At 42.9% G+C, this 11,189-nt stretch overlaps 1 long non-coding RNA gene across 1 annotated transcript; it reads left to right on the top strand.

Moving 5' to 3' along the window:
- Positions 1-8: 8 nt before the first annotated feature.
- Positions 9-4,576, top strand: LOC109370224. The gene is made up of 3 exons (XR_004161465.1): positions 9-187; positions 306-1,046; positions 3,263-4,576. It is a non-coding gene; the product is annotated as an uncharacterized LOC109370224 (long non-coding RNA).
- Positions 4,577-11,189: the final 6,613 nt, after the last annotated feature.

Genomic DNA, 11,189 nt, shown 5'->3' with positions numbered 1-11,189 from the left:
GATGGAGCCGTGCTGCGGTGGGTTGCTGAGGGCGGTTGTGCGGTGTGAGCAGTCTGCCTCCTGAGGAGGAACAGGGCGTTAAAGCCGCGATGGGCTTTGCTAGCTTTCCTGCAGCAATTGAGAGTAAACTTCAGTTTTAATGGAGTGCTTTTATGGAATATTTTCATAACGAAGATGATATTCCAAGGTAAAACTATGGAAGTTGCATTGAAACGTATGGCTTTTTGTAATACTTTTATGACCGTCCCGGTATTATATAAATCCTGTATCTTAAGTGGTATTAATTCTGTGTACGTCTCGTTAAGGTACAGCATAGCTTGCTATGAGGCTGGTATGATTGACTCATCCAACTTTTGGTTTGCCTGGGCCTCACTGAGCGAAGAGGATTTGTCACGGTACGTGTGTGCAGAGGTCATACCGAAAGTAGTGCCTCCTATCTACCTCCATGGAAATGACAACAAGCACAGAGCACAATGACACTGTTTGGTAGAGCAGATTCTCAGCTACAAAACACTTTTTCAACACAGTCACCACCACTAGCTGTGCATATTTTTTGCCAGCGATGAACAGGAGCTACATGCCACGCTTGTAAATCCATACCAGCAGAGGTGCCCCGCCATTGCCATCACATCTGCTAAAAAGTATAGATGGAGGTCATATATTAAAATAAACACTATACATAGGCCTAGAATTTCTGTTACAAAAGCTAGTAGATTTTCATCTGGAACTTAAAGTTGATTTTATAAGTTTGTTCACTAGTTAGGCCATTAGTCCATCAGTTTGTGTGTTTTAAGGTAAATAGATCGTTTCTGCTTCCAGGACCGTTGGCTGGTCCCTCCCATGAGAATTACTTTCATTTAATGCCTTCTGCACGGCAACAGACAAACAAATAAATAAATAGAGAAAAGAAAATGAGAGTGTAATGTGCCCCGTGGTCCTCTGGTGAGAGTGTAAACTGATGATTGCCGTGACAGCGTTACTTTGGCTGACTTTGATTTTCCATTACAGACAGTGAATGGTTGTCTGTCCATCTGAAGAACAAAGGGGTAAGCACATAAGTCTTTTAAGATTTTGAAAGTCTTCCCAGCTGTCTCTGCCTGCTCCCGTGGACAGGAGATGATTAATATTGATTAATAATACATCCAGAATTAATCATTACAGGAGAATTGTTTTGCTCAGATAAGCAAACTCTTCCTACTCGAGAGTGACAGACCCGTGCGTTTTGATTGTATCTTTGAGTCGAGCGCCGCTGTAAAGCAAAAGTGTAATGATGGATATGTCTTTATCAACCTGTTCCCTGCACTGTGTTTTTATCGCTGCCATCTGCTCTGCTGAGAGTGGCAGCTGCCAGGTCTCACAAATAGCACTGCCATGTACTTTCATGTAGAACAACATATTGTCGTAATTTCTCTGATATTATGAGATGGAATAACTTTCCATGAGTTAAGGTGACATTTTGCTTGGCTCTTTGGAATGCATATTACTGCAGTGTGTGTAGGACACACAATGTTCTTTCTGGAGCAGGCTATAAAAGCACACCCAGTTCTACTTCCAGAAATCATTGGAAAACACTTTTTTTTCCCAAAAATGTTATGAAACACTCATCTGGGACATAGGTGTCGATGCTAAGATGCAAATGAGACATATTCACTATTAGTATAGCTTACTGTATGTAGCCTTAGTTACCTTTGCAGGATGGAACTTTTGTAAGTCATACTGTTTTAAAAATACAGTTTTTTCCCTCTTTGCTTATATTGGTTTGAATCTCCTTTATATTTGCAAGCACGTTCCAACAGCTTCTTCAAAATTAAAAGGAACAAAAAATCTTTATGGCAGTAAGTACTCCTTCTGCTGTTACAGCTGAACCCGAGGTGGGGATTTAATTTTATTTCATGAGGTGTCCAGTGCCAGCTGCTCCTCTGGGCCCTTGAGAAATTGGAAAGAGATGTCTTCAGCATGGGCTTTTTCATAGCCTGATAGGTATATCATATCCTGAGATAGGATAGTTATGGTGGACAAGCAAGTGGAATAAATTATTCTCTGTCAGTGTCTGTTTCTCTCCTCAGGCTATGGAAGGAAGCTAAAAGACTAACTTAGATGACCTCCTTGCTTTTCAGGCAGACAAGTGTAGGTGAGGTGAATCACATACTGAATATATGCCAAGGCATCCTCTTGTTCTGTGCATCTGTTTGTGCATTAAGAGTAGCAAAATATTTGGTATAGTCCATCTGCACAGAGATGTGTCTGCTATCTTTTCTTAAAAGTAAAGGGATACATCCTCTTTTACATATTTAGCTCATTTTTTTGGACAAAGAAACCAGGCCAGAGAAAAGCCTCGTGGCATTTAAGTGAGGCTGTATGCTCTAGAAATACTGGAAGGGTTGTATTTTGCTCCAGTAGAGCATTCCAAGAGCTGGTAAGGGCTCCTGGCATCATCCTGATTTGGAGCTTATATCGGACCACCTTTTTTTATCCCAAGGGTAAGAAAGTCCTTTTTATAAACTAGTCTTTATATTATGCACGTATACCTTGAGAAGAAGAATATATAAGTAAACACTTTTTCCTTTCTCACAAATTTACTACACCCATTGGAAACTTCTGTTTGATTTATCCCTCAGACTGGGGCTATAAATGCTGCATGAATTTGTACTTGTTTTAAGTATATTTAGAAGTGTACACAGTTATTTGTGCTCATACATCACATTCTTATTAATGAGCACAGTATAATTATCGGTCGTATTGACTTTTGTTTCTGTGGATGTTTTAAAAAGATATTTAAAAGGCTTTGCTGGAGTTTGCATCTGCTTCAGAAATTAAATTTAGTCTGTGATTTTATTACCCTTTTTATTTAATTTATCTTAACTGTTGCTTTCAAGCTGTGAACCAGCTGTTGACTTTGAAAAAAAAAAACATTGTTCAATTTGAAAGGAACATTTTAAAGCTTAATGTAATGGCTGTAAGTAATCACTACAGCAATTATATTCTATGGTGTTGTGCGGCACTATAATAATACTGGAGGTTGTGAGAAAATGCAGGAGAGAAACACATCAAGCTCAGGCTTTTCAGTGTTGCCTGTGATGCCTGCTGCCTCTCTGCTTTCTATATAGTTTGGTGCCACTTGGCTTGAATCATAGCAGAAAAACTGAAGCTCCACTCTGTTGTGGTGCTGTGTGTGCCCAGCAGGAAACAGGAGGCTTTTTCTTAGCCTTGTTCTCTGTCATTCTTTTCCAACTGGAAGTATTTTTTTTCTTTCCCCATGCAGGCAGACTGTAGATAGATGCTTCCTGCAGTGGCAGGAATGCCTGCTGCTCTGCTGCCTCCTCCTGACCAGATCCAAGATGCTGTATGTGACACTGAGAGGAATTTGGGTTTCGTCTCTTCCAGAGGAATGCTGTACCCACCTTGCATGGTGCGAGTGGTAGCAGAGCTCCTCGTGAAGCATACAGAAGGTCTGAGCAGAGCTGGAGTACTTGGCATCTTGCAAAGTCAGGTCACACTGCTATTTGCTCTGAAAATGAGCAGCTGCTTGCCAAGGTGAGGAGAAATAATAGAAAAAGTTACGGTTGTGTTTTCACCCATGCAATGGAAAGAGATATCCTCCATTTGTGAGCTCTCTGGTTCAAGCCAGCTGGGCCTGTTGGGAAACTTTCAGGACCACTGCAGAGAAGATAACAGAAGCAGCATGCAGTCAGTACCCCTTTGTGTTGTAACAAACCATGAAAGTGCTGTGCAGATTCCTCTGCCCTGGAAATTCTCCCCGTGGTGATTTAAAAGGAAATGTAATATGCATCATTGTTGAAGTGGGCTGCATTTCTCAGTGAATGACCTCACTTCGTTGTCCTCACAGCTTGTGTTTGGAAACTGCAGGCTGTGGTGATGCTCTAAAAAGGTGGTCTCCCAGACTGCACAATGGTGCAGCGCCTTGCCCTTCCTCTGCTTTTGGCACTGTGTTTTACACGCAAATTCAAATCACCTGCTGGGCTAAACCATCAGTTCCAGTTAACAGCTTTGTGAAGTAATAGTGCAGCAGGGGAAGACCCAGTAGGAAGGCTTTGGCTGAGCAATGCACTAAACCTTGCTGAATTCATTTTGTAGCGAGATCCTTAGGCAGAGGGATCTTTTGACAGCAAGATCTGAGTCAATGCAATAACAGTAACAAGAAGGGCAAGTGTGCAGGGAGCTGCAGGCTTGGAACCTGGGACAAAATGGGAGACCAGGCATGCTACTGAGGCGTGATCACTGGTGATAACAGTGCTTGGTTGCTGAGGAAGGACAGATGACACATTTGGCAGTTGGTTCTGTGATGGTACTTGCAATGGATGGTAGTCATGGTGCTGCGATTGGGATGATCCTCCAAGAGCTAGTCCTGCGTTGGTATTGGTAACACTTGGCTAGAACGACCTGTGCTTTACCTTAGAAAAAAGCAGGATTATCACATGAGTGTAAGCATATCCAAGTGTATCTGCATGTTTGTAGTACACATCTGCATGACATCAGCAGCAAAATGAACTTTGAAGTAGTTTCCCATTCCTCCGTCTATGTGTGGTGCGTAAGAAAATCAAAGCACTGATAGAGACCCAAGCACTCATCAGAGATCAGGTGTTTCCTTTCCCAGTGATGACCATGGATTTGGCTAAACAAGAAAGGGACAGAATTCTGATTGTTGTGACAAGGCCAATATGCCTCATGATTCACACTGTATTATTTAATATTAAAACACATTTATATATTAATTAATTAAAATTAACTAGTAATTACCGTATATATAGTATATATTATAATATATACTATATTATACTATATTATATATTATAAATGTATAAACTAAACATTCAATGAAGTTCACTGCTAGGAGCTTCACACAACAGCATGCCTTGGAAAGTTAAAGGCATATCCAGCATCCCAACGTATTTTTTAATGTAGCGGAATGAAATTCTTTGGGTGCAGCAAATGAAGCCCATAAAGTGTAATGCGCTGTGAAATCACAAAGCTCCACTTTCAACAGATGGAAAAAAACAACTTTAATACAAAAGCAAAAATTGATAGACTCCGTCATATTCCAAATATCAAATTGCACTTTAACAGTGGCCATTACTGTCTGCAGAGTGTGTTTCAGTTGTTACATGCACTTGCTGCTTTGTCACTGTACAGAATTTAAGGTGATGAATGCTATATTCTTCTGTCTTCTTCACTCTAAGAAGTCAGACAAAGTCGGTGACAAATGGCTCCCAGGTTACACATGCTGCTTCTGACTACTGTCTGCTGCACCTGCTCAGCTATTCTAAGCATGGAACCAAACCCCGTTAGCTTTAATGCTGCTTTTAGGAGTCCCTGTGCTGGGGGACGCTGGGAGCTGCACAAGTGGACAGAGATGAGCTGCCTGTTGCCAGTGGCAGAACTGCAGATTGGAATGCTACTGCCAGGAAGCTTCCCTGTGCCCTTAGAGAAAGGAACATTACCATGAACACAATAAAGAGCTCACCTTCTCCTCATTGTGCTGCATCTGACTTTTCTGATATGCAGGGAGGAGCAGAGGTACCTATTCCAGCTGTCTCAGTGCGACTTCAGGCAGCATTTCTTGGGAACAATTTGCTGTATACCCAGGAGATGTAAATGCTAGTATATGGGAAAGGTCCCTATTAATTAGTCATTGTAACCTCACTAGGGAAAACCTGGATACAGCATGGGTCTTGTTCTTTTTGGAATGCACAAAGTCAGAAGCATGTGATGCACCAAAGATGTAAGACTTCTGCAGAGAAAGGTGACGTCTCATAAATCTCTTGGAGGTTTCTGAAGGAGGCAGCAAACCTAGGATAGAAAAATGGATTTATATATCCTGCTTGGATTTCGAGAAAAGAATTCAAGAAGGTCCCTGGTCAAAGACTTCTAAATAAAGCAAGCAGCTCTGGGTACACGAGGACAGGTTCCCAGATGGACACGTAACTCAAAAAGTATGGGAGTAAATGGCCAGTTTTCACAGCAGGGAGAGGTCACCAGCTGAATCCTTTGGGGATCTGTGCTTCAGCTGTTTGACATACTCAGGTGCACGATGACTGCTTGTTTGCTGACAATACTCAGCTATTCAAGACAGTAGAAATAAGAGTTGAATGCAAAGAGCTGTGGAAATCCATCTGCATAGCGAGTGGCTGATCTGATGTGATTCAGTGTAGATAAACATAAAGCGATGAACAGAAGGAAAAACAGTGCTAATTTTACATGTACAGTAATGAGTACAGCAGAGATTGTTAAGTAACGTAGGAGACTTGGGGTTCTAAAATATACTTATGTTGCAGCACTGGCCTAGCACTGAGTAGTAGTCCAAAGTGTAAATGATGTGTCAGGTCTAAGAGAAGAAGCAGAACAGCTAACATGGTTATGTCCTAGCATAAATTACACACCTTGAACAGTCTACGCTGTGCTGATCCTCCTTTTCAGAAAGTAAAGAGCAGAACTAGAAAACATTAGATGAGTGACAAAGATGATCACACATCTGGAAATTCTTTTGGGGAAAGCTTTGCTTGGAAAAGGGACAGTTAAGAGAAATATATGTGTATAATATCACGTGGGATAGGAAGGAATGATTGTTCAGTGCCTTGTTTATGAAGGAGCTTGGGTGAAAGGAAGGACACAATAACACGTCAAATTCAAAGCGGAAAGAAAAGGGAGGTATTTTTCCACATTGTACACAGTGCAGCTATGGAACTCCTTGCTGTGAGGTTGTGGTAAAAGCTAAAATAGTGGGAGCGTACACCTCTCTGGGGTATAATCTAAGCCTATGTGATTTTGGAGAGTACTCCTAATACTTGTGCAAGGAAGTAAAAATCACAGAATCACAGAGTGGGTTGGGCTGGGCTGGGTTGGGTTGGGTTGGGAAGGACCTTACTGTCCTCCCAGCTCCACTCCCTGCTGTGTTCTGGCTGTCCCCCCAAATCAGCCAGCTCAGGGCCCAACTGTGGCCTTGGGCATCTCCAGGAATGGGGCGCCCACTGCTCTGGTCAGCAGTACCACTGCCTTACCACCTCTGAGTAAAGGCTTTCCTCCTCACATTTGATCTAAATCACCCCTCTTTCAGTTTTAAGCCATTCTCTCTTGTCCTATCACTATCAGACCATGTACAAAGTAGGTCCCCCTCCTGTTAATAAGCTCTCCTTGAATACTGGAGGGCCACAATGAGGTCTCCCTGGAGCCTGGCTAGCAATGAAGAACCCAGATGGTCAGGAGGTTGTAACCCTTCCAGATGGAAATTTTCAATGGGTTAATGGGGCACTGACTTCAGCCCCCACCATTCCCCTTCCTTTGCATGCTTTGTTGCTCTCTGAAGTGCAGGAATCATGGGGGTAAGTTCAGGGCTTCCTTCTGCTTCACGGCCCTGTTGCTGTCAGGATGGAGCCAGCTTTCCAGCTTTTCCTCAGCAGGAATCTTCCCATTTACATGCCTCAGAAATAATTCCTGTGAATTTAATTAATCACAGTTTACATGGTAATAACCATTGAAATATTTTTTATGGGTAAATAATGTACATCTCCTGCTGTGGAGGGATCTGCTGGTTCCAACACTCAATTATTGCATAATCTACTTCCCATTAAGTGATCATAGAATGAGACCAAAGAAAACCAACAGCAGAGGGAATAATTAGCAGCTACTTTGTGTCCAGGGCAGGACAGGGTCTTAATGTTCCTTAGGAGCCCAAGCAGTTCAGGACAGTGTGGTTTTTGGTACTACAGAGGGAGTGTCCAGCTGGCAGCACACTGCTGTGCATAGAGATCTGAGCTCACTCGGTACAGGAGGGCTTCAACAAATGAATGAGGGTGCTCAGCCTCTGCTACCTGGGTCCTCCCTGTATGTCTGACTGTAAGCTATACTGTGAGGGGGCTGGGAATGCCAGGCTGCAAGGTTTTGTATATCTGCAACAAGCAGGGCTGGGAACAGACAGGATCTCATGTACCTAGTGCTGGGAATTATCTGCTGATGCTGCAGCAAGACAATTATTTTGCTGAAGTGGTCCAGGAAGCATCTGCTTAGGGCAGGCCTGGTATTTAGCCTTTGGAAAGGTGCAATGCCAGCCCATTTAGTAGCCATAGACACTGTCACAACATGCACAGGGAGAACTGATCCAAAATGAGGTGACGTCTGGCTGAGTCCTGGCCCCTCACTGTGATTGTTCTGAACGACAGTGTACTTTTTCCAATTTGTTTCCTTTTTCTCCCTTGTCTTTGCTGGTTTTACTTTTATTTAGTGCTGTATTCTATGTTGTATTCTATGTTGTAATTATTTTAATCTATAATGTTGCTGCTTGCCTGACTCCTCCAGCTCCTGGCTGCCTTGAGGACCAGCGCTGTAAACATGTCATGGTGTCTCTCAATAGGAAGGCTCTGGCTGAAATAACTCCCTAAATAAATAAAAGGCAAATTAGATATTGGAAAATAACTTTAAATAACATCTGAATTCCTAGGGAGCTACATCTTACATCTCTGTTAGGGACAAATGGGTTCAACATAAGTAATACTTCCCTGGAATGAAAAATAAAGAAATGCAGCTCACCAGCCTCTACAGGCTGGAACGAGAATAGACTTTGGTGACAAATAAAAGCAAAATGCAAAGATGTCCCTGGGTGGCAGATGGGAGCAAAAGATTTAAACATCATTGGACTATAAGCACTATCTCTGAAATGTGCCTTAGCTTGCCTCCAGATATCTGCTTCGGATATGACAGGTCTAGCTTTTTCTCTTGTGTAATGGGAAGAAGCTTAAAGCCCTTCACTGAGGCAGCATTACTGGGAGTTCTTTGCAGTACGTGGTAGACTGTGACCTTCCCAGATAGAGCTGCGCCTTTCAAACCCATACTTGTGCTGAATTCTAAACTGATTAATGAAACGTAACTAGTTGAAATTCCCGGAATGGCTTTCTTTCTGGTCTTTCCTCATACTGCTGTAATGTTAAAATCTTCCCTTGTTCCCACTTCACACAACCTTTCATGCCTTTTGATTGTTAGCCTCTGTTGTGTGTGTTGTTTGATACTCACCCCTTCCCCATACCTACTTCAGCAGTTTCTGACTGGACAAGGCCCAGACAAGTGTGCGTATCTGCTCCTGGTGTCCTTCCTCTCCACGAGTTGCCTGTCCTTTTGGTTCTGACACAACATACTCCTGTCATCGGGTGGGCAAACTGGCTTGCTTTGTTACTTCCTGAGTCTCTGTCAAAGCGGGACCCTTCAGTGCCAAGTCTGTGACTGTGGTCAAGCAGCTGAGCTCACGACAGCCCATGCCATCAGGGAATGTGCTGATATGTGCCGTGTGTGCTGCATCAGAGCTTGAAGCATGAACTAATGCTTTTGCTGTTCTCCTCTCATCTGTTCTGCACTTCCCAGTTACTAACAAAGAGCATAGCTACTGCCATCATTGCCCCACTCTTCAGCTTCCTTTGCTTCTCCTAGGTGTGTGTCCTTCCTGAAGAAAAGCTGATTCTGTTTCCTATGAACCGGGGTCAAATATCAGAGCATTTGGTGGAGTAGGGAAAGTTCTTCCTTTACAGGACACTGTCTTTACCTTGTGCTACTCAGACCAGTGACCTGAAAACCTCTGCAGGGCTCAGAAACACGAGTGGTTTTGCTCCTTCTCTGCCAAAAGCACTCCTTGGGCCCCATATCAGTGTGCTGTACTGTGCACATTGGAGCGACACAGGGGAAGTGATTTCAGGAGCTTGGTAAGGAGTAAGTTGGGTAGCTGCTCTTAATGCTCTGTCTTGTTTATTTTCAGATAGAGATAACATTTTTCTTCTTTGCTAAAATGAAGTTCTTGATAGGCCTGTTTATGAAAATCAGCCTAAATTCTCTACCCATCAGGGTTGTGCTGCACCCTGGTAATGAATTAATAGCAGCTCCTGAAGAGGGCAGCATGGGTTAGCTGATGCTCCTTCGGTGGAATTATACTTTGTATTCTAGCCATGTCTAAGGCAGGGCTGGTGAAATGTAGAAGAGCATTGAAGGAATTGGTACTAAAACTCTTGGCTCTGTGATAAGATGCCTGGACTGTGCAGACGGTGTCATCCCCATTGCTGTTACTGTAGGAGAATATGCCGCTCACCACTAGCTGTGCTTTCTTGCCATGGGCTGTGTGACATGAAAATGAGTGGTGCTGGTGTGACCTGCCTGCAGAATGGTCCCTCTCTGTTGTCCAGCAGAGTGCACAGGCACAGAAGAGAGCATGTAGGAAAGCCCAGCTCTCTGCTTCTGCTTAAATCGACCTATGTATCAAGTGGATTTGATGATTCTAGAGTTAATTGTTGAACACTGATGTAGTAATCAGCTTCTGTGGAATGTGTACAAAATAACAAAATGAAAACGCAAAGCCCTTAAATCAAGGAGCTTGCACAGTGATGTGGTATGAGGTGCTTTTCACTAAAAGGAAGACATTGGGAAGCCCAAGGGAAAGGATCAGCTTAGTTAACGAGTCTTGGGACTTCAGTGCCCGTCTGTCTGCAAGTAATGAGTGAAAACCTTTTTTTCTTCAAAGCAGAAACCAGGATGGTGAAAGCATACAGAAGGTCTGGAAGATCATGTGGAAGCATTTGTGACATTTACATTAATACCAGATGAATAATGAGGATTAATGTTCATGGGAGCAATACGAGTGAATATCACAATGATTAGGCTATTATTATAATGAGTTTTCAGGGGAGGATGATGACAAATGATTTATACACTATACAGTGATTTCTTCTGTGTATTCAGAAGATAAGCAACTCTGGCACTTTTCTGCAGAATTTGGGATGTTTTCTTATTCCTGAAGTTGGCCACTTAGCTAGTCAAAGATAGAGAACAGGAAGGGGGAAAGCATGGGGTAAAGGAAAAGGATGCTGTTTTTTCATTCCTTAACCGATGGGAGAAAGCTGTTATGAACCTGGCAGCCTCACTGAGAAAAGTGAGGAGAGCTGTCTGGAGATGTGATATAGGGACAGTTTTCTGAGCACCAAAATTCTCTCAGGCAGTAAGGTGTGACTGCTGCTTCATCACCAAGCTTTGCCTTTCTGCTGTTCAGGCACCAGCAGCTGTTTTCTATTCTGGTTCTTGGAACAAAAACTTCCAATGGTAAGGACAGTTTCCCACACAGTATATGTGTACAGTATTTAGCTGCAGGAGGCCATAATCGTAGTGTGCAAGGAGTCACTATTGTGTGTGATAGAGATTGTGCA

This window comes from Meleagris gallopavo, chromosome 16 (assembly GCF_000146605.3).
Source record: "Meleagris gallopavo isolate NT-WF06-2002-E0010 breed Aviagen turkey brand Nicholas breeding stock chromosome 16, Turkey_5.1, whole genome shotgun sequence".
NCBI lineage: Eukaryota > Metazoa > Chordata > Aves > Galliformes > Phasianidae > Meleagris > Meleagris gallopavo.
Note: the sequence above shows the minus strand (reverse complement) of the source record. Positions and strands in the feature narration are given on the sequence as shown.